We start from the raw sequence: 19,857 nt of genomic DNA, 5'->3' as shown, positions 1-19,857 counted from the left end.
GGGGAGGCTGCGGCCGTTTGGCCCTTGGTTGGGCACCTGCCTTCGGACAAGAGAAGCTACTTATCATGTTCATAAATGTGGATTAAGCCCGGGGCAGGTGCACCATCCAACGTCACGATAAAAAGTCCCACGGACAAACCCAACCCTGCATGGGATCTCTGTGGAATCTGCAGCCTCTGGTCACTCATCCCCCGCTCCTCCGCTGGTGAAATGGGCTTCTTTGATTTACTCAGTGTATTTACCAAGCAATTTGCAAGAGCAAGTAATTACTCCTCAGTTCATTGAATCATAGGTGGGAGAGCCACTTAGGTCATCTTATTTGACCTCCATCTAGCCTTCCTGGGCTTCCTTGGACTTGTGTTCCTATTAGCATTTAATCTCCTCTGCCTCCAGTCCCTAGGCCTCGCGTGGAGCGCGGCCACCTCCCCTGGAGAGCCCGGGACCTGTGCCCAATTGCTTCTCTAAGCTCTGAGCTTTCTACTATTGTGCTTTCCATCTCCCGCACCACGCTGAGGGCCATTGCACCTTGTCCTCCCGGCTTTGGAGCCGGTGATTAATTCCCTTACTTCATTTATACTGTTTTCATGGAGGTATTTATAGACCATGATTGTGTTCCCTCGGAGCCAGATCTTTTCTCAACTATATAAATTTGGCTCTCTCGCTCTCTCCTGATACGACTTATCTTGCTAATCCCTAGAACATTTGTTGGTATTTATGCTTGGCTGGGATTTTCTACACCTTTGCTAAACGGCACCAACTACTAGCCTTGTGCGAGTAACCCATTCTTCGACATGCAATGGGAAAGGCTCATCGCCCCCCAGCCCCGCCAGTTTTCTCTGGGGGACACCAGGGGCTGAAAACCAGAAAGATGGTACAAGGGGAGAGGAGGTGAGTAGATGGTTCATAATTCTATTATAAGACCATCTCCAAAGGAAATAGGATCATTGTTCAAGTGACTTCTTCACCAAAGTACTGTTTCAATTCTGCCCCCTCTACCAAAAAATCTTTCTTAAAAAAAAAGTCAACAATTATTTCCCCAAGAAGGAAATAAAAGAGAACTCCCAAACAGTCTTTACAGGGGAAGGGAGACAAATTAAGGGGGGTGGAATGAGAGAGATGGAAATCATTGTGATCATTTCCGTAACTCCACCCTTAATGTGCTCGGGCTGGCTGCTGAGGCTGGGAAGGAGTCCAGAATGATATTCATCAACTATCTGGGCCATATGAGACCCTAGAGATGTCAGTCTACCCTCATTTTCTACATGAGGAAACTGAGTCAGGGCTGTTTAGCAGAGTGTGAGCGCATTATGACGTCATGTGTCTTGGGTCCTAATGTCTACTCATCTGTTTATGAGCTATCAGAAGTCCTTGATTAAACTTCCCAACTTTGGTAAGCCTCAGTTTCTCATCTGTAAAATGAAGGTTGTACTACCCACGTTGGGGCTTACTGTGGAGATTGAAAATAATGAATATAATCAATCAGTCCTTGGCGCACAGTAGGCACGGAATAAATGCGAATTGGTGCTAAGGCACAGAGCGGTGGAATGACCTGTTCAAAGTCACCCTGGTAACCCTGGGGCCAGAACTTGGGTGTTTTATTATCCAGCTCAGCACTTCCACTCTGGTGCCACCTTGTCAATATCTGCCCCAGCTGAACACACTCTTATTCCTTGAAGGTGCCATGAAAATGTTCTCTATTATGACACACTGTCTTTATCAGTGCTCGATGCTCAAATACATACAGGTTCAAAGTCCACACTGGAGCTTCAAGTGAGGTCAGCTAGTGAGAGGCCCTCCTATCCTATCCTCGTTGGAAACAAGGGCCCAGATCGGAGAGGTTTGGCTGAAAGAGCTTTAGGAATGTGGTATGAACTTGCCAGTGAATATAACAGCTAGGCCTTTGAGGGTCTACTGGGTTGGTCCAGAGTTACCAGCCCAAGCCAGAATGGAAGAAGTTCCATGGAACATTTTGCTGGGAAAGAACCAACCTGTATTGCCAAACACTCTGCTGGGTGATTGATTGATTTTTTAAAGACTTACTTATTTTGAGAGAGAGAGAGAGAAAGAGAGCACGCACATGCGAGCAAGCATGAGTGAGGGGAGGGGAAAAGGGACAGAGAAAGAATCCCAAACTGACTGCCTGCTGAGCGTGGAACTTGACGTGGGGCTTGATCTCATGTCCATGAGACCATGACCTGAGCCTTAACCGAATGGGATGCTTAACCAACTGAGCCACCCATGCGCCCCTCTGCTGGGTGATTTATAAACACTATCTAGTTTAACCTCCCTCTCCCCATACCAGGAAGTAGGTATAGTGTTTTTCATTTTCTAGATAAGGAAGAGGAGGCTCAGATACATCACAGGAGTTGTATAAGCAAGCAAATGGCAGTGTAAGAATTAGAACCCAGGTCCTTAGTGAGTGAGGCTTATCTCTTTCTATTTTCCTGAGTGTGCTAATAAAATACTCAGTGGCTATCACTCTAGAGACGGCTCTCATTTACATGGCGCCTATCTCTAAGGAGCTAAAAACATTTATAGATTTTTATAAATCCAATTAAGTTTGTTATCTTAATATGATCTTGTCTAGTTTCTCCACATGGAGGTGTATACATGTGATTTGGACAGGGAAATCAATTTGGATCATTTAGGCTAAATATATTTTATCTTCTGTCTATGCTGCAGACTTTACTAAAATATTGATGAACTTCCCCTTCATGTGGGCAGTGTAGACAAGCTGCCTGAATGCATTCTGTGGAACCACAGGACTCAGACAGGTTGACTCTCTACTCAGCTCATCCAATCCACTCCCTGGAACTGAATGCCCCAGGAAGCGAACCATCTTATTCTGAAAGGTCTTCAAGGACAACCTGCCTCAGTAAACCACCTCCTTGTCTAACAATTCTTCACAGTCAGAAAGTTTTTATACATAATCAGAATGTCTATTGCTTTGAGCAAACCACTTTTCCTTCTGTTCTATTCTTGCTGGCAATGGAGAACAGCTGGGAAGTTTTCAATATCTCTGTTATGAACTTGAAAGCTGGTTTAAAACACTCTTCAAGTCTCTCTTCCGCTGGCTAAATAAACTTGATTCGTTTAGTATTTGTCACAGAGAGAGACCATTTTCTACACAACCAGCCCTTTGATAAGAGAGTTACAATAATTTAGGAATGTGAGATCTTAGGGGGCAAGAGTGACCATTGGTTAAAAAGCTGTGCACAGTAATTATTACAATACCCACTGCAAGTGAATTCTCACCAAACATTTTCATTGAGTGAAAAAGAGAAAAGAAAGAACGAGAACTTAGTGCTAAATCCCAGTGTTTGTCTGAATATAATAAGAAAGCCAGAGAGGAGATAACTTGAAAGAATAAGGTGAAAGAGAATGAATAGAAAAAGAGAGACAAAAGCCCATACTTGTCAATTAGCATTTATCTGTAAGCCAATGTGGGCGAGTGCTACAGTCAGTCAGAATGGGAGCTTGAGAGCAAGAAAGAACTAGTTTCAAATCCCAGCTCTGCCTAGGCGGTGATCTGACCTTGAACAAGTTACTTCATATCTCCTTGTGGTTCAGTTTCTTCTTTTGCAATAAAGAAAAAAAGAAATCACTGAGTTGTGAAGACGGAAACGGATACTGTATTTAAACATTTCCCAGGCTCTCGGTAGGTATGCAAAACGTTGCAGCTCTTATTAATTTTCTTAAACCAAGTAGCTGGCTAGGGTCATAGCCATGTAACCAGTTATAGTCCTTAGGAGCCTCCTGGCTTTGGGATTCTGTAGATTCTTCTCCTAAGAACTGAAACAATTACAAATTGTCAGGATTAGTTAGGCATTTATGAGTCCAAGAGATCCTAGGTGCTAACTGGTTGGTGAGTTAATTATGTAGCTGTAGAATTAACATGATCATTACTGTGCTAATAATAATGATTGCATAATAGCATTACCCTTACAGAAGAATATGCCCACTGGGTGTTGTACCTGAAAACGGACACGGAACTATAGAACACTGAACGCTTTCAAGTTTAGGTACAAATTACAAACATCTATTGTGTAAAGTATCATCATTGTTCTAATGATTAATATTTCCCCTGCCCCCTCAAAGGTTCGCTTGTCAAAGGAATGCAAATTCCATTTCTTCTGACAAAGAAATCTAAAGCCATGGATTCTCCTAGCTCTACCCCTGAAGGAGAACTCTTTCAAAGGGGAGAGTATGAAAAAGAATAATTGGTTCTACATGTTTCCTTGTGGGTTTTAAGAGAAAATGGGGCTGGAATGGGCAGTGCTGGAGGTGGTGAGGAGATGTTGGTATAGATAAAACCCTTTCTTTCTCTAAAACATTCACCCTTTGTTGAGGAAAGTAGCAATGAATCTAGCTTTCTGTGCTCTTCCAGAGTCTCTTGTGATAATATTAAATTCTGTGTTAGCAGAAAAGCCTTGAAGTTTCCATGTGGCCAGTGGGTATGAAGGCTGTAGAAGAGATGTAAACCCTCCACCAAAGGTTCTGCCTTCCTCCAGTCAATAGGGACATGAGGGTTTAGGGACGTACATTAGTGGACTCAAGGAACAGTGTACATCCAATAAACCTGCTCTATAAAAGAAAGAAGAAAACAGGCAAAAAAAGTTCCCCGAGGTATAACATGTTGGTAAATGTTTGCTTGCCTACTGTCTACATCAGAGGAAGCCTCTCAAATTAAAGTGACCTAGCATCAGAGACCAAAGCATCACTCGCTGCCTCAGAGGGTTTGTGCCTTCTCTGGTTCTCAGCAAGCTAGACTTTCCAGAATAAGACAGAAAGGTCCGTTAGTTATGCCAGGGAGCCAAAAGCTCCATCCTGCACCACGGGACATAGGACCCCCTTCCCAGCTATCCATTCTTACAAAATAATGCTGGTAGCCTAAATCGTGTGTGTGTGTGTGGGGGGGGGGGAGTGCGGAGAAAGATAACTGAAAAAAAAAGGGAAATTTTGTTGTATGATCATTTTTAAAATAAAAGTAATTAAAAGATTACTGTGGGACATGAGTCTTCTCCCCACCTCTCCAGATGGAATGTCTACATTGATTCATTTACTCAGTAACAACTTGATTTTCTAATTTCTTGGACAGTATAGATCTAGTTCAGATTATATGAAGACCTACTGAGGAGGAACAAACTGGGAGCATAGCCCTGATAAAGCAGAGGGTTGTGAACCTGGGCACTGGATCTGAGCTCCTACCTCTCCTCCGAGTCCCCTGTATGAGGCTGGGTGAATCCCATCACCACCTGTCTCCTGGTCTATCAAATGGGAATTGTCACATCTGTTCCTCTCATGAGGCTCCATGCATTTTCATTACATGCTCGGAAATGATTAGATAGAAGGGTCCACAGATAGTATTAGTCTTAACTATAATGGTCTTAATAAATATTTAAGCTACCCAATAAGGGAGTACATGGTGTTGGAGGATTTGCTTGTGTTCTATTTAACGCTGGGACTGAGAAATGAGGGTAAGAGCCTACCTTGTCACTATTTATCTTTCTTAGTTAACAATATAAGATGTATGATGGCTGCTAAACAATTTGGTGGCAGAACATCATAAATGAAGTCTGTTTTCCCTGGAAACTGCATAACCATTTGAATTAATTTAATTTGAAATATCAAATTAAATTAAACTGTAGAATAATCCCCAAGGGAGAGCATATTTCATTTGCAATGTCTTTTGATAGAGTATTCCCTGCCAAAAGTTTTGCTTTGCATCTGGCTACAGATCTAAATTTATTGCATTAGCTTTGAGAAGACTTTTAATAGAAAGCAAGATTAAAAGAAAACTTGATGGGAAATAAAGATGTTCAGTGCTGAAAACAACATCTCCGGGACCTACCTCTCTAACTTTACCCTCTCTGTTTGTCTGTCTCTGGTCTTCAACTCAGACCACGTAGTCAGGCTGGCTGTTTACTTCGAGAGCTTTCTTTTGATAGTGCTGATAAACATGCACAGAACATTTCAGAAGGAGAGGGGCGAAGTCTACTCAGTTTATGGGCTATCCGGTAGGTAATGTCTTCACCAGATCCTGATGAAGGGGATCAACATCCCTTGAGAAGCAGAGCATGGGGATCAGAAATAAATGAAAAAAAATCCCCTTAAAAAGTCCTGGTGAGTCTGGGCATCCAGTGGTGTCAGGTGACCGTGCTGTGTTCTTCCTGAATTATCTCCCCCTTTTCAGTAGTCTCTCCTCTCAATGCAGTTCCCTATTAAAGGCTTTGGGTCTACAGGTTGGTAGGAGAGAGCCGCTGGTGAATCCAACAGTTTCCTAAAATATAGGTCACCTCAAATCACCACTTAGGAAATGACTGGTCTCTTTTTCCATGGCAAGACATTGAAGAAAATTGCACTGAGCAGCTGCCTAAAAGTTGATGCAGTGGGAATAATCTATATCTTCTTCCTAGTGAGCAAATACACAGTAGGAGAGGCAGATGTGAAGGAAAAGTGTTTGCTTGAAACAAACAAGCCTGGCCCTTTAAGGAAGATTTGTGCCAAGTTTAAATTGGGCCCAAAGAACCCAGATAAGAGTGTCTTAATCAAATAATAATAATAAAAAAAAGCAGTAGGCTTTAATCTCCAGCACTTTAGTACCCTCCTAGTTTGTTTTAAATCTTGATTGGAAGAAATATCCTGACAAGAAAATGAGTAGTAAGTCAATAAACCTGTGGCCCAAAGATAGGGCCTTAAGTAACCAGAGGGAAAAAATTTTCTTCCAGCACCAGGCCCTGGCCGGCCCTCCTACAGCCACAACCATGGGCCTCAGGCACTCCCTCTTGGTCTCAGGTGCTGAGGTGGGTGGGGAAGTTCATTATGATTTTAGCCATGAAGCCCTGAAGTGCAGGTAATCATATTTAAAAAGATAAGGAACACGACAAGAAAAGAACCCAGCTTCATGAAGAAATTCTAATTTTCAGCAGTCACGGGTGGAAAAATCAATATGGCTCTCTGATGCAAAATGAGAACTCGGCTTGATAAAGCTCCCTCCTCTCCCTGCTCTCTTTAAAAGAGAAACACACCAGCAAGTTGAAAAGAAAAAAAAAAAAAGGAGAGAGAGAGAACAAAAAAAAAAGCAAACCCAAACAAGACAAAAAACAGATAAGGAGAAGAAAATGGTCTGCACAGGAAAAGGTCTACATAGTGACCCCGCCTCCCCAACCCCTGAACCCAACTCACAACCCCACCCCCTTTGCTCCAGAGCGTCCCCCTGGCAGCCCTTAATCCCAGTTCTCCCTGTCAACACGTCTCTCCCTGACAGCTTCAAGTAACTCTTCTCCACGCCACTTATTTGCAGTTTTTCCCACTCCCTCACTCCTACCCTGCAGGTGTCCTTGCCATCTGCCATTCGCAGAGAGACAGACAGACAGACAGATGGACGGACAGGGAGAGAGAGAGAGAGTGCTACTTCTCAGCCTTAATGACCCAGCCACCCAATCTGGGAGCCTCACTGAGGAATATTACATAGCATTCAGTTGTCATCTTGATACATATTAAAAAAAAAGTTTCGTTTATGGACTAGCAATGGAATTGGGGATCTTTTATACTCTATCATAAATTTAGGGTAGCAGTTTTAGACATATCAGGAGATTTCTGTTTTAATCACCGATTATGTCTTTGGCCAATAAAGCTCATATTGTTAACATTAATATATACATATTTATAGCTCGATGGAGCTAGACATCATTAAGGAGAAATGTTCATAATAATAATGATGGTAATCATTCAAAATAAGATTCCCTTGATGTCCTCCAGCAGCCTACACCACCCCAACTCTGCTATGTAAACTATGTGCTGCTGAGATGTTATTGTGCCCACCCCATAGTTAAATGTACACCCTCTGAAATGGTCTGTCAAATGCAATAAATGGTCGACAGAAGGACAGTGGACATCTGAACTATTCTGTATTCTAAAAACCGTGTTCTAAAAACTCCAGTTTGGGAGGCGTTCAGGAAGAGGAAGGGGCTTGCCAGGAAAGTACGCAGGACCCCTGAAAAGGGGTCCTGTGGATGATCAGGTCAACAGCTGACCGAGACCAGGCCAGATGTAGCATGGGTCCAGGCCCACGGAACACCACTGGCATTATCTCGCATCCCTGGAAGAGAGTGGAACCATCTGTCACGTTGGCTTCAGCAGTTTAAATACAACAGTCTCCCCAAGGAGGAGGGGGCTGCAGCTCTGTAGGTGGCAGGGGAGAGAAAAACAAAAATAAAACCTTTCCTCTGGGTCAGTCTGACATCTGCCTTCCGTTCCACCTCCAGTCCCGATGAGCCTGTGTAGCTTTCCTGTTCCTTGGGGCCGTGTACACTCTGAATTCGGTTTGGAGTATATCCACAAGTGCCTGCCGAATTCGCTGGTGGCATCCTGTGTTTTCTCTCCCCAGTTGGGTTCTGAGCTTCTCAAGGTGCAGGCTACCCCCTCCTTTGACTCCTACCCTGCCTAAGCAGTTCTGGGCAGGTGCTCACTGAAAGAAGGGATCAAAGAACACATCTTCCAGAGCCTTCTGGCAGGGAAAGTCAGCAGTCCTGTGCAGGAGCTGCCTTGGGACTGGAAGTCTGTTTCCTGAGGGTGTCACCTGTACTCAAAGCATTGGCTACAAAGAGTGTCTGGCCAGATGCAGCTACAGAGACGCAGGGGGCCGTCTCCCCAGAAATGCAGCTCTAATTCTCACATTTTTATATGCCATGTTACACACATCATTTCTGAACCTCTCAGAAGCCCATGCATTTCTGAGCACTGGCAATCAAGCATAAAGTTCTGGGGCAAGCTGTGAAATTTCTGAAATGAAAATCAATTCCATCTCCAGTTCGTGGAGACTAATGTGGCATTTACAACATAAACAATCACTTCTGTTAGGGAGGAAAATTAAAAGCTGTGTTACATAAAGGCACAATGTTTAAAGTTCTGGTGGAAATGGACACTTGGCTTTGAGATGATTACAAAGGAATTGGAAAAAGGAAGAAAAAAAAAAAAAAAAAAAAGAAAAGGAACACAAAGGAAAGAAAAGGACAGCTCCAACAATTTAGAAGTGTAACACAAATTTGCTATGACCGAAGCCACAGGCCTCAGCTCAGACCCCTAGGGGAATAAAGAAAAACCTCGGGGATTTCCTAAGTAACGTGGGGAAGGTGTTTCAAGGGCTCATGAAAGTCACGTTCATGTCCTTTCCCTCTGGTGTTAGAAGACACAGGAGTCTTCCCGTGGGAACAGGCTCAAGCTTCACATGATGGGCAGTGAGTCCTGTGGTCCTTGGGTGCCTTCAAACCTCGATCTGGTGATACTTCATTACATCAACCTTAGTCTCCCTGTTCTTATAATAGAATCTCATGGGTTTCTGTGTGCAAAATCTCCAAGTTTCTAAGATGAAATAAAAAAGGAGGGGTGGGGGGAGAAGAGACTACTGGAAATTTTTAAAAAATAGCCTGGAATTAAGCTTGGCTTTGTCACTAGCTAACTAAGGAACTCAAGGCAAGGATCCTAATCTCTGAAGACTCGGTTTCCTCATCTAATAAATTGGGAAGTTCGACCACGTGATCTCTGAAGGAGATTGGCTCTAAAATTTTATATCTCTCTCATTCTGCATTGGACTACAAACAACCATGCTGTTGGCCTCATTTGCATGGGTGGTGGAGAAAGATATAAGCTGTTGCCAATCAGGAGGTGCTCATTTGCATGATGGCTGTGATTCACTAATTAGCCAGAAAGACTTCCAGTACAGTCTTACAGGAAGGCACCAGGGTTCCCGCTGTGAAATTATTTAACCGGGCTCCTGGTTTTGGCTATTAAGACTCTCAAAGTACTAGCCAGTAACTAACTGACTTCTCTATAAGGCCGCCCAGGCAATTAAGAACATTAGCATAAAGAAATCTTTCTCAATTAGCTATTTTTAGAGTGGGCTGGAAATGCTGTCTTGCAGTCTTCTGAAGATTTTTATCACAGTATTACACTTGTTATATTACCAACGTCACATGTATATTTTCATTGTTTTTGTTCCGCGTCAAATAATTTGTAGTAATACTATTTTGAGGGGTAGTAAACCCCTCACTCTTCACACCACCTCAAGAGAAGTCAGATACATGTCTGATAAAGACAGCCTTTGTTGATTCTAATGCGAACACGAGAGAACCCAGGCTATGGTTTGTATACATATTTCAGCCAATCATCCCATCAGACAGCTTGATTTGCCTTGATCAGAGAAGCAATTTGTTAGATATGCCCCCCCCCCAAAGTGCTAATCACCTTTTCGAGGTAGAAGATAGATGGGAAACACTGCACAAATTGCTTGCCATCGCCCCAAAATGCTAATCACTTACGAACATCTAAATTATGACTTGAGACCTTGCATGATAAGGTAAGAAAACAGTGTCTCTGCATACAGAACTATTATTTACCAGTGTCAAAAATAACGATCACATTTGCATAACTGTGGGGCTAGATGACAATTTCTCCCTCAAAACTGCTTCTGTGGCAAAAAAGCTTTGACTGATAGGAAGTGTGGCGTGTTGTTATTTTTTTAACCCTTACAAGATGGAGTGGAACCCTTTAGAGTGAGATGTTTGAGCACTGGTTTGGAACACAGGAGCTACGCAAGAAAACAAAAGTGCTTCTTTGATTATATTCACTTTGGGTACATCGGGTGTCATCTTGTGTAAGCCAGTGGCCTCCAAAGTGGGTTGTGGGCACCACAGGAAGTCATTTGACCCTTTGGGGTGCAGGAAGAAAGTATTTTCTCTCTTAATTCCTTATTGCCTATTTTGCAGAAATGGTTTTTTTAATGCCTATAATACACTAGGACTGGAATACACGGATATAACTCACATAGAAATGCATACATTCTGGGTGACTGCTGAAACTTTTTGTTGATGGAGGTTAGTGATAAAAGAAAAATCTTTGGCAATCATTAGCAAACAACACATATTGTGCTGGCCAGGAGGATGACCTGCTGTTAAAGAGAATTTTCTAGAATGAAGAGCTCATTAGCTCTATCTATAAAAATACTGCCAGAGATGATACTTCTGTACCATAAAGAAGCCAGACTATAAGCATTGGACATAAATATATCTAACGTTTCATATATCTTTCTATTCAGACAATAAAGGAAGATGTTTTTCTGAAAAGCTACAGTTATCCATAGAGTCTCTCCAAGTGAAGGATCAGAAATTCTGTTCTCTTTGGGGGTAGGGCGATACATCCAGAGTAAGATAGGATGAGGTGTTTTCAGAGACGAACAGCCAAGATGGGAAAGTATTGGGAAATAATACCAGATAAGTTAGCCCAAACATAGGCCTAGAATCCATAGGCACCCCACGCCCACCCCCAGACTCCCTATGTAGACAGACCTCGGAGATTTCCCATGCAACTGATTTTTATCTAGTATTGCTCTCCTTATCCCCATTAGCCTTTTGCTCTTGCTCCCCATTCATTGAATCACAAATGTTTACTGGGTGTTTAAGATGTGCCAGATATGGTCTTGACAAGCTTGAGATTCTCTTTTCCTCCCTACTCTCTCTGTCTGGGGTCAGCCGCAGGTCTCCATGCTGGAATTTTGGGAGGCTGCCAACTCGTGGCTCCCATTTATTGTTCATTGCCCCCCTACTGAGAAGCCTGGATCATCAAATTGGGTTCAGACAGAGCTCTAACAGCAGGAGGAGAGGTGAGACCTCTCATCGAGAGTGGGAGCTTTCTCTGACCACCCTACCAGCCTCGACCTCCCTTCTTCCTGGTAGCTGGTTCTTTCAGAGTGTTATATTCTATTGTGTTCTTAACAGTCTGCATTTCTATGGACCATCAGCAACTATCTCATTCATTTTCAAGAACCTCTTTCTTCTTGAGCTTGATGCCAGAATGCCTTAAAGAAGCACCTATGAATTCATGCCTGTTCTCACTGAGCTTATACTATGGTTGGAAGAATTCGTGCTACATAGGAGCACCAGCACATAGCAGGACATGGGTAAGTGCTAGAGGTCTATTCAGGATCTGCTAGGAATTAGGAGGCCATTATGAAATACTAGAAAAAGTCTAGGACTTGAGGGGACGCCTGGGGGGCTCAGTTGGTTAAGCGGCTGCCTTCGGCTCAGGTCATGATCCCAGGGTCCTGGGATCGAGCCCCACATCGGGTTCCCTGCTCAGTGGGGAGTCTGCTTCTCCCTCTCCTTCTGCCTCTCCTCCCCGCCGCCCACCTCCGGTCATGCGCTCTAAATAAATAAATAAATAAATAAAATCTTAAAAAAAAAAAAAAAGTCTAGGATTTGAAGCCAGATGCCATGCTTCTGGTCTTGGTTCCATCACTCACTAGTGCTATGGCCTTGGGCAAACTTCCTCTATCTCTGAGTCTCAGTGTCCTTATCAATAGAATAGGAATGATAACACCTATTTTTTTTTTTTTAAAGACTTTGTTTATTTATTTGACGAGAGACACAGCGTGAGAGGGAACACAAGCAGGGGGAGTGGGAGAGGGAGAAGCAGGCCTCCTGTGGAGCAGGGAGCCCGAAGCAGGGCTCAATCCCAGGACCCTGGGATCATGACCTGAGCCGAAAGCAGATGCTTAACGACTGAGCCACCCAGGCGCCACCAATGATTAACACCTATTGGCAGGATTGTCTTGAGGATTCAGAGAAACAGTGGGTGTGGACATGCCTTATAAGCTGGAAAGTGCTATACACACTTCAGGAATTACTGTTAAAGGAGGCTGATCAGTCTGGTTCGGGGTAAGAAAGGCTCTATTCTCTTGTCCATTTCCACACTCTAGGACCAATACTGTTAACTATAATTGGAAGTGAGAAGCTGAAGGTCACTTGCTCTACCCATTCCTTGATGCTGGACCACGGGAGACACAGGGATGGGCATGGAAGGGGCCCACTTCCTCCAACCCATCCCTTCTTCTGCAGTGTTGGCTAGGGTTTAGAATCCCTGTCCTGACCAGTTGGAAAAGGAATGGAAGTTCTGGGCAATGATGGGGCTGACAGGAGCTTGCGGCCATGCAGGGCCCAAAGGAAGAGGGATGGTAATCAGATTGTCAGGCCCCTGAGCTCTTCCCAGGCAAAGGCTATTGACAGACCTTCCAGGAGGATCACTGGAGGAGACAGTGGAGGATCATCCTTCAGGACATTTTGACGCATGGAGGCCTGTGGTTTATGGTGACTTGCCTGCAGATCAACCGCAGAGGGCAGTGTCTAGAGTCCATTTTTCCTACCTCCTCCTGGGAGCAAAACAACCCCAGTCCCACCCCCTGCTCCACTGTCCTTCAATGGGAGGTTAGCAGTAAATGCCCTGAGGTGTCAAGATTAGTAAATAGGAAGAGATTTAGAAAGTAAATGCAAGCCTAACTCACAGAGCAGATTATTTGGTTATACTGTTATTATTTTGGGACATAATTGCTCTCAATGTGGACTAATCCTGTAGAAATGTAATTACCGGGTAGTTTCTGTGTATCACTAGATCTTATGAGGTAGACCAGTGGGCTCCCCACTCAGCCCCTGGGGGCTTGAGCAGAGTTATCATCTGCACTATTTCTTTTTGGTTTTATCTTCATTACTATAAAATCTCTTGGGAAGCCTCCCCAGGAGGGAGCTCCCCGCTTTCAATCTCATTTTCTGATCTGCCGTTCTGAATTTCCCATAACTGAATTTTGTCTGGGTCTCCTGGTGGTTCATCTTGGCTTGCTCACCTTTCATTTCGTGGCTCCCCTGGTGAGTGCTATGTCCTGCAGCAGGACCCCTTGGCTGGGGCATGGGGTTGCGCTGGCTTGCCGAAGCAGATGGGCAACATTCATTAGAAACAGTGTCCACCGAGACAAAAGTTACCAGCTGTGTTTTATTGTCCATTCTCCCACTCTTCTTTAGCTACTAGCAAAGGATGCTCTGAATATGAGAAAATATGGCCGCCTAGAATAAGCCCCACATTTCCTAGCCTCCCTTGCAGCTATGTGATCAAGTCCTGGCCAATGGCTCTGAGCAGAAGGGATGTGCACAAATTCTGGACTAGGCTCCTGAAAGAAAGAGACAAATGCTTCCTTTCTGTGTGTCCTCTTTCCATTGACGGAAATCTGGGCATGACAGTGGGAGCGGGCGCAATCGCTGTGGACCAGAGCTGGGAGTCATGCTCTATTACCCACTTGCTGACTGCCTGTGACAGAGAAATGAACTCTCACTTTGGTTTGTAAGATTAAGCTGGGCCTTTGTCACATGACCTGACTGGAGACCTTTGCTATGGCGATCGTCAGTGGAGGGTCCGGGAGTGGAGACTCCTGTCATGTTCTCTTTCATCAACCTGCTCAGCAGGCTCTCCTTGGCCAAAAGTCAAGTAGGAGCAGTGACGAAATGCCATGGAGGTTGGGGTCATCTTGCAACAGACCCATGCTTGGCCCTGAATTTCTGCTCTGTTTCTTTGTTTTTTTGGTTGTGGCTGATAGCGCTGGAGATATTCTCTCAGAGGCCACTCCTACTCAGGGCTCCTGGGATTCAAGTTTGAAAGTGTGACAGGGGCAGGAGCCCAGGAGGACCAGCCCAGCTTCCACACACCTTCCTCTTAACGTGCGACAGAGAGGAAAGAGGGCCGGGCTGGGTCAAGAGCTGATTCCAGCTCTGCCATGCTCCAGCTCTGTCATCTTGCACAACTCCCCTCCTCCTGGCGCTAAGGGAGCGAGTCAGGCCAGATGATTTCTGGAATTCCTGCCAACTTCAGCATGCCAGAAAGTGACTATTCCGCCACCTGCCTGGTGACTGCCGTGTCATCCTCAGTACATGAAGCAAATAACCTCAGGAATGTCCCTGTCTGAGCTCAGGTCTCAGCAGCTCCTCTCCCTTCTCGTCTTTTGCTCTGCATTGAACAGAGCCTGGTGTAGGGGAAGGAGGAGAGAGCAGGAGGTGGAGAGGGCGAGGGGCATCATCGAAGTGACAGATGATGGGGTCCTTCTCTTGAGGAGTCTAGTCCCTCTAGAGCCACAGCGCCCGTGGAATAGCCTCGTAAGTTACCTAAGAAAGGTGTCCCTGTTGAGAGACCAAAGCACAGGTGGGGTTTGGCAGGAGGTGAGTGAGCCACGAAGCCTGCTCCCCCTCATTCCTGCTGTCTGACCCTGAGTGAGTTTCCAAGCGTTCGATCCTCAGTCTCCTCACTTGTAAAGTCCGGCTAATAGAAACACCCCCTCACATGCGCAAATGTGGGGATGGAACGTGCTAACGGGCACAGCGCACAGCAGGTGTGAGTGGATTCTAGTGCCCTCTGCCTTTTCTACCTGATTACATTTCCCACTTAGTTTCCAGCAGATCTTCCCACTGCCTTGCCTTCTGCCTCTTGAACCTTTTCTCTCTTTTCCCGTATCTTCCTCCCTGCCCCCCTGCTGCCCCATCCCCGCTCCAGTAAAGCTCTCCCATCATCCCGCCTTAGAGAGGCAAGGTGGGGTGATCCAGATGCCCAGTGATATTTCAGAAGCTTTAATTAAAGGGAAGATTATGCATGCCATTTGAGTTTTAAAAGGGATTCAGATCAGAATGAATAAAATGCTAACTTTCCCCCTGTCTAACCCACTCACCCACATACCCTGGGGCAAAATGAAGCATAACTCAGTTTCTCCACAAAAGGCATCAGACAGCAGGTCATTCTGGTCAACAGGCCGACAGCAGTGCCCCCAGCCTTGGCGAATATCGGTTCTGTCGTGCGTCATGCCTCTCACCCTCTCTTTCCTAGCTAGATGTATATAGGAGAAGATGATTGCATTGTGCTGTGCTCTGCTCAAATAAAACCTACAGAGATCTGTCCTTCCAACGGTGGGGGTGGGGGGGTGGGGGGTGGGAGTGGGGACTCAGGGCCATGTCACTCTCTGCAGAGACACTTCTCCAGAGGCACCAAGGACCTTCTTCTTTCCTATCCAGCTCTGATGCCCACCTCCTTCTTCGTGACCCCCCACTGCCTCACGAGGTTCCTCAGCCCTCAGGGAGCCAATGACAACTGGATCTCAACCCTTAAAACAATTCTCCACTCGCTCTAGGAGTCTCAGTTTATGTGATCCTTCATCACTTCTCTGCTCTCTGGGAAGGTAGACCCTGCACGTGGGCTTTATCATTCACACACGAGTGAATATACTACTCAGCTGCTTTGGGCTTGTGCTGTCAGCCTCTGGGGCCCCATCCACACATGTGGCAACTTCCGTGGTCCTACATCAGTCTCAAAGGGGTAGCTCCTCTTTAGACAGGACCTTGGGTCCAAAGCCCCACACTCCTAACCTGGGTCCTCTTCCATGAGCTATCCAAATGTCATTTGCCTCCATGTCTCAGCTCTCTTTGTCAAGCCCAAGAGTGCCTTGCTATAGTGTGAATTCAAAGGGACAAACAGTATACAAAGTAAAGGAAAGCAAAAGGTATCAGCTTGGAGACAGCTCAAGGGGGACAATCATGGCCTTTCCAGAGATAAAAGAAGGAAGCCATTCCTTAAAGGTCAGAGGATGATAAAAGTATCTAGAATGCTCAAAACTGCTGTGGCCACAGATTGGTAACTGAGAAGCCCCTGACAGTCCCCAAATACCCCTGGCCCAACCATATCCCACGGTTTTGCAAACTCTTTTTAGTGACTAGGTGTCAGTTTTCCCATCTGTAAAATGGGAGACCATGACAAGGGACAACCTTGCGGGGCTGCCCTAAGGAGAACTGTTTTCAGGCTCATCTACAGATTTATCTACTTGCTCCAATCCCACAAAGCAAAGCCTCTGTGCCCTTCCCCACTCTCGTCCTGGCATTTCTCTGCTCCAGGGAGGCTCCCAACTGCAGGCAGCGCAGAGTAGAGCAAAGACCCCATGCCAACCCTGCTCAAGTCCTCCTGAGGACCAGGAACGGCATCAAAATGAGCAAGCCCACAGCCGCAGCTGCTCAGCTGGCCCTCACGGAGCACATGGCTTCCTGATCAGAGGTGTGGGTAGCACTGCATCTCCGTGGGGTTGTGGCTCCGCATTTAGCTATGGAATCAACAATGTTCTGATAATTGCCGGGTCACCACTGTTTACTTCTGCAGTTACTTTCATGTAAGAAAACCCTTTTCCTTGGGGCTCTGGGAAGAGGGCACTCTTACAATTTTCTTCACTGTCTCCCTCTAATGAGGTCCAAGTTCAGGCAAAGGGAGTCAGGCAGTTTTAGAAGGAGTGACACGACAACAAATTTGACCTCGGCTGGGATGGTTAAACATAACTCTCTCCTCAGGGTGATGAATTATTTCTGGATCCTGTAGCCTGGCTGAAATGTGAGAAAGTGAGTAGAGCTGGGTACTCCAACAAGGTTTACGTTAACCATTTCTTTTCCCAGTTAAATCTTTTTTTTTTTTTTTTTTAATTTGCTCCCTGAATAGGGAAGCATTCCTCTGGCCAAGCCCCCAAATCCAGTGCTCTATAGTTTCCATTTTATAGATTTTTAAAAATATTTGTTTATTTATTTGAGAGAGAGAGAGGGATATCGGAGGGGGGGGCAGAGGGAGAGAATCTCAAGTAGATTCCCCGCTGAGCGTGGAGGCCGACACCGGGCTCGATCTCACAATCCTGAGGTCATGGCCTGAGCCGAAGTCAAGAGTTGGATGCTCAACCGACTGAGCCACCCAGACACCCCTATAATTTCCCTTTTAACATTATGTTACAGAATCCATTGCCAACAATCTGAGATCGGCCACACTAGAAGGCTGTTCTCAGCCGAGTCAATTCACCTCTTTGTTTTCCTGTTTACTTCCAATTCCCATATCCCAGCCCTCCAGGGGTGGCATCTAGTATCATTTCATCCCTAATGTTGTGAGTGGGTTAAAAGGATCATGTCTTAGAATGCCTAAACTAACTGGAGCCTCTCCCCCTCCGCCCCCCATCTTCCTGGCCCTCGGTTGGCTGAGAACAGTAGGAACCCATAACAGACAGCGTGTCATCCATTGCTGACAGCCTCAGCGCTATAATATGGGCCTGCCAAACCCATTACAGTAATGACAGCATTGCAGAATTAGAACACTCACTCCTACATAGAGAAGGAAAAAAAAAATGGGGGAGAGAGGGGGCAGGGCTGGAACCTTGTGCTACTTTGCGTTCTTCCTCTTTTTTCCTCCTGGGATGTGGCATTATTCCTCTTTCATTTTCGTTTAGTCCATGAGAAAGATGAGCAAGCCTGCCACTGTGCATCCACGAACCAGTACGTGTGTCTACGGGGAAGGGGATGGAGTCACTGGGGTCTTGGGGAACCGTCCAAGAGATTATTGTGCCTCGTGGTGAAACTTGCAGTACCATTCCATTATCGTTTCCCCAAACAGGGCACGCTCACGGACGTGCTTTGCTGGGGCTTTTGTAATCTCAACAGGCACTTATGGAATTAACTTTCTGCCTTGGGCAGGGGGAGGGGGGTGCGGCAAAATTTAATGATCATCTCTCTGACTGGGGATCATAAAGTGCTGTTGATAATTATGATAATTAAAGTGATTTGCTTACAGTAATTAGTCCCTAGGACTCCATTGTGGAGGTAGGAGAGAGGGCGTGTTCCATCTGTCATGTGGGCAAACTGAGGCACAGAGAGCTGGGGTCAAAGACAGAGCACTGGTCCTGTCCGGCCACAGGAGACTGCTCCAGGTGCATAGACTGAGGGCTAGGTATGGAGGAGGGGGTGCCGAAGTGGCAGCTTCTGGGGTAAGGTGGATGGACATTCAGCAAGAGATACAGGGGACTGGTTTCATGCAACAAAGAGATGTGTCCTGCCCCGAGGCTCCTGGAGCTCCTGCTGCGTGTGGATGTTTAGGAACAATGCTGGAAGCATATCGGTGGAAATGCTGGGTTTCCCAGGGGTATCAGGTTCAAGTGGGGAGACAGAGGGACCGGTGATATACAGTAGGACACGGGAAGAGACAGCAAGCCTAGGAATCAGCTTCCCTCTCTAAGCTTTATCTCCTAGGCACCCAGCCCAAGGGTCAAACAACCTCTTGGAAAGGCCAAGGGCGTGTCCTACCAAATCTGACGGGAGAGGCCTGGTGACACGCTCGGGGCAAGAGGCAGCCATGCCATTAGCGATCAGGCCCCAGTGACCTGACGGAGCCCCGCTGAGCTCTTGGTTCCGTTGTGGCCCCTGAGACTGCTTCTGGGACAGACATTCCCAGGGACCGCTGAAGCCAGGAATGTGGGCAGACAACTGACTGCAGGGCAGCAAGGAATGATGGAAGGGGTCCTGAGCCTTAGGTCTGAACCCCGGCCCCACTGCTCATCTAGGTTGCTTGTTCTTTATAAGCACTGGTTTGCCCATGAATGGGGAGAGTAACACACATGGCTCAGAGCAGCTGTGGGAACGAGTACATGAAGCACCTAGCCCAGTGCCCAGACATCGCGGTATCGAAGTGCTGGGACATGTTCGTTTTTTTATTTTTTTTAAACCATTCAACCTAATTATATATATATATATACACACACACATATGTATATATGTATATATACACACATGTATATGTATATACATAAATATAAATTTTATATTCATGTATAATTGACATAAAGCTTTATATTAGTTTCAGGTGCACAATAGAATGATTCAATATTTGTGTACATAGTGAAATGATCACCACAATTAAGTCTTAACCTTCATCACCATATTTAGTTACAATGTTTTTTCTTGTAACGAGAACTTTTAAGATCTACTCTCTTAGCATATACAAATATACAATACAGTATTATTCATTATAGTCACCATACTATACATAACACCCCCGGGACTTATTTATTTTATAACTGGAACTTTGTACCTTTTGACCTCCTCCACCCATTTTGTGTCTCTTACCCCACCTCCAACAAGCAACCACCAAATCCGTTTTCTGTATCTAGGAGTCTGGCTTTTTAAATTTCTTTATTTTTTTTTTCTT

At 45.4% G+C, this 19,857-nt stretch overlaps 1 protein-coding gene across 1 annotated transcript in view; it reads right to left on the bottom strand.

Moving 5' to 3' along the window:
- Positions 1-19,857, bottom strand: part of LOC135362239 (kin of IRRE-like protein 3) — a 450,674-nt gene that overhangs the window by 214,544 nt on the left and 216,273 nt on the right. The gene's annotated exons all lie outside the window — the stretch shown is intronic.

Source organism: Mirounga angustirostris, unplaced genomic scaffold (assembly GCF_029215605.1).
Source record: "Mirounga angustirostris isolate CCGP_5_RB_7025 unplaced genomic scaffold, mMirAng1.0.hap1 SCAF_13, whole genome shotgun sequence".
Taxonomy (NCBI): domain Eukaryota; kingdom Metazoa; phylum Chordata; class Mammalia; order Carnivora; family Phocidae; genus Mirounga; species Mirounga angustirostris.
This window is presented reverse-complemented; position numbering and strand designations above follow the sequence as displayed.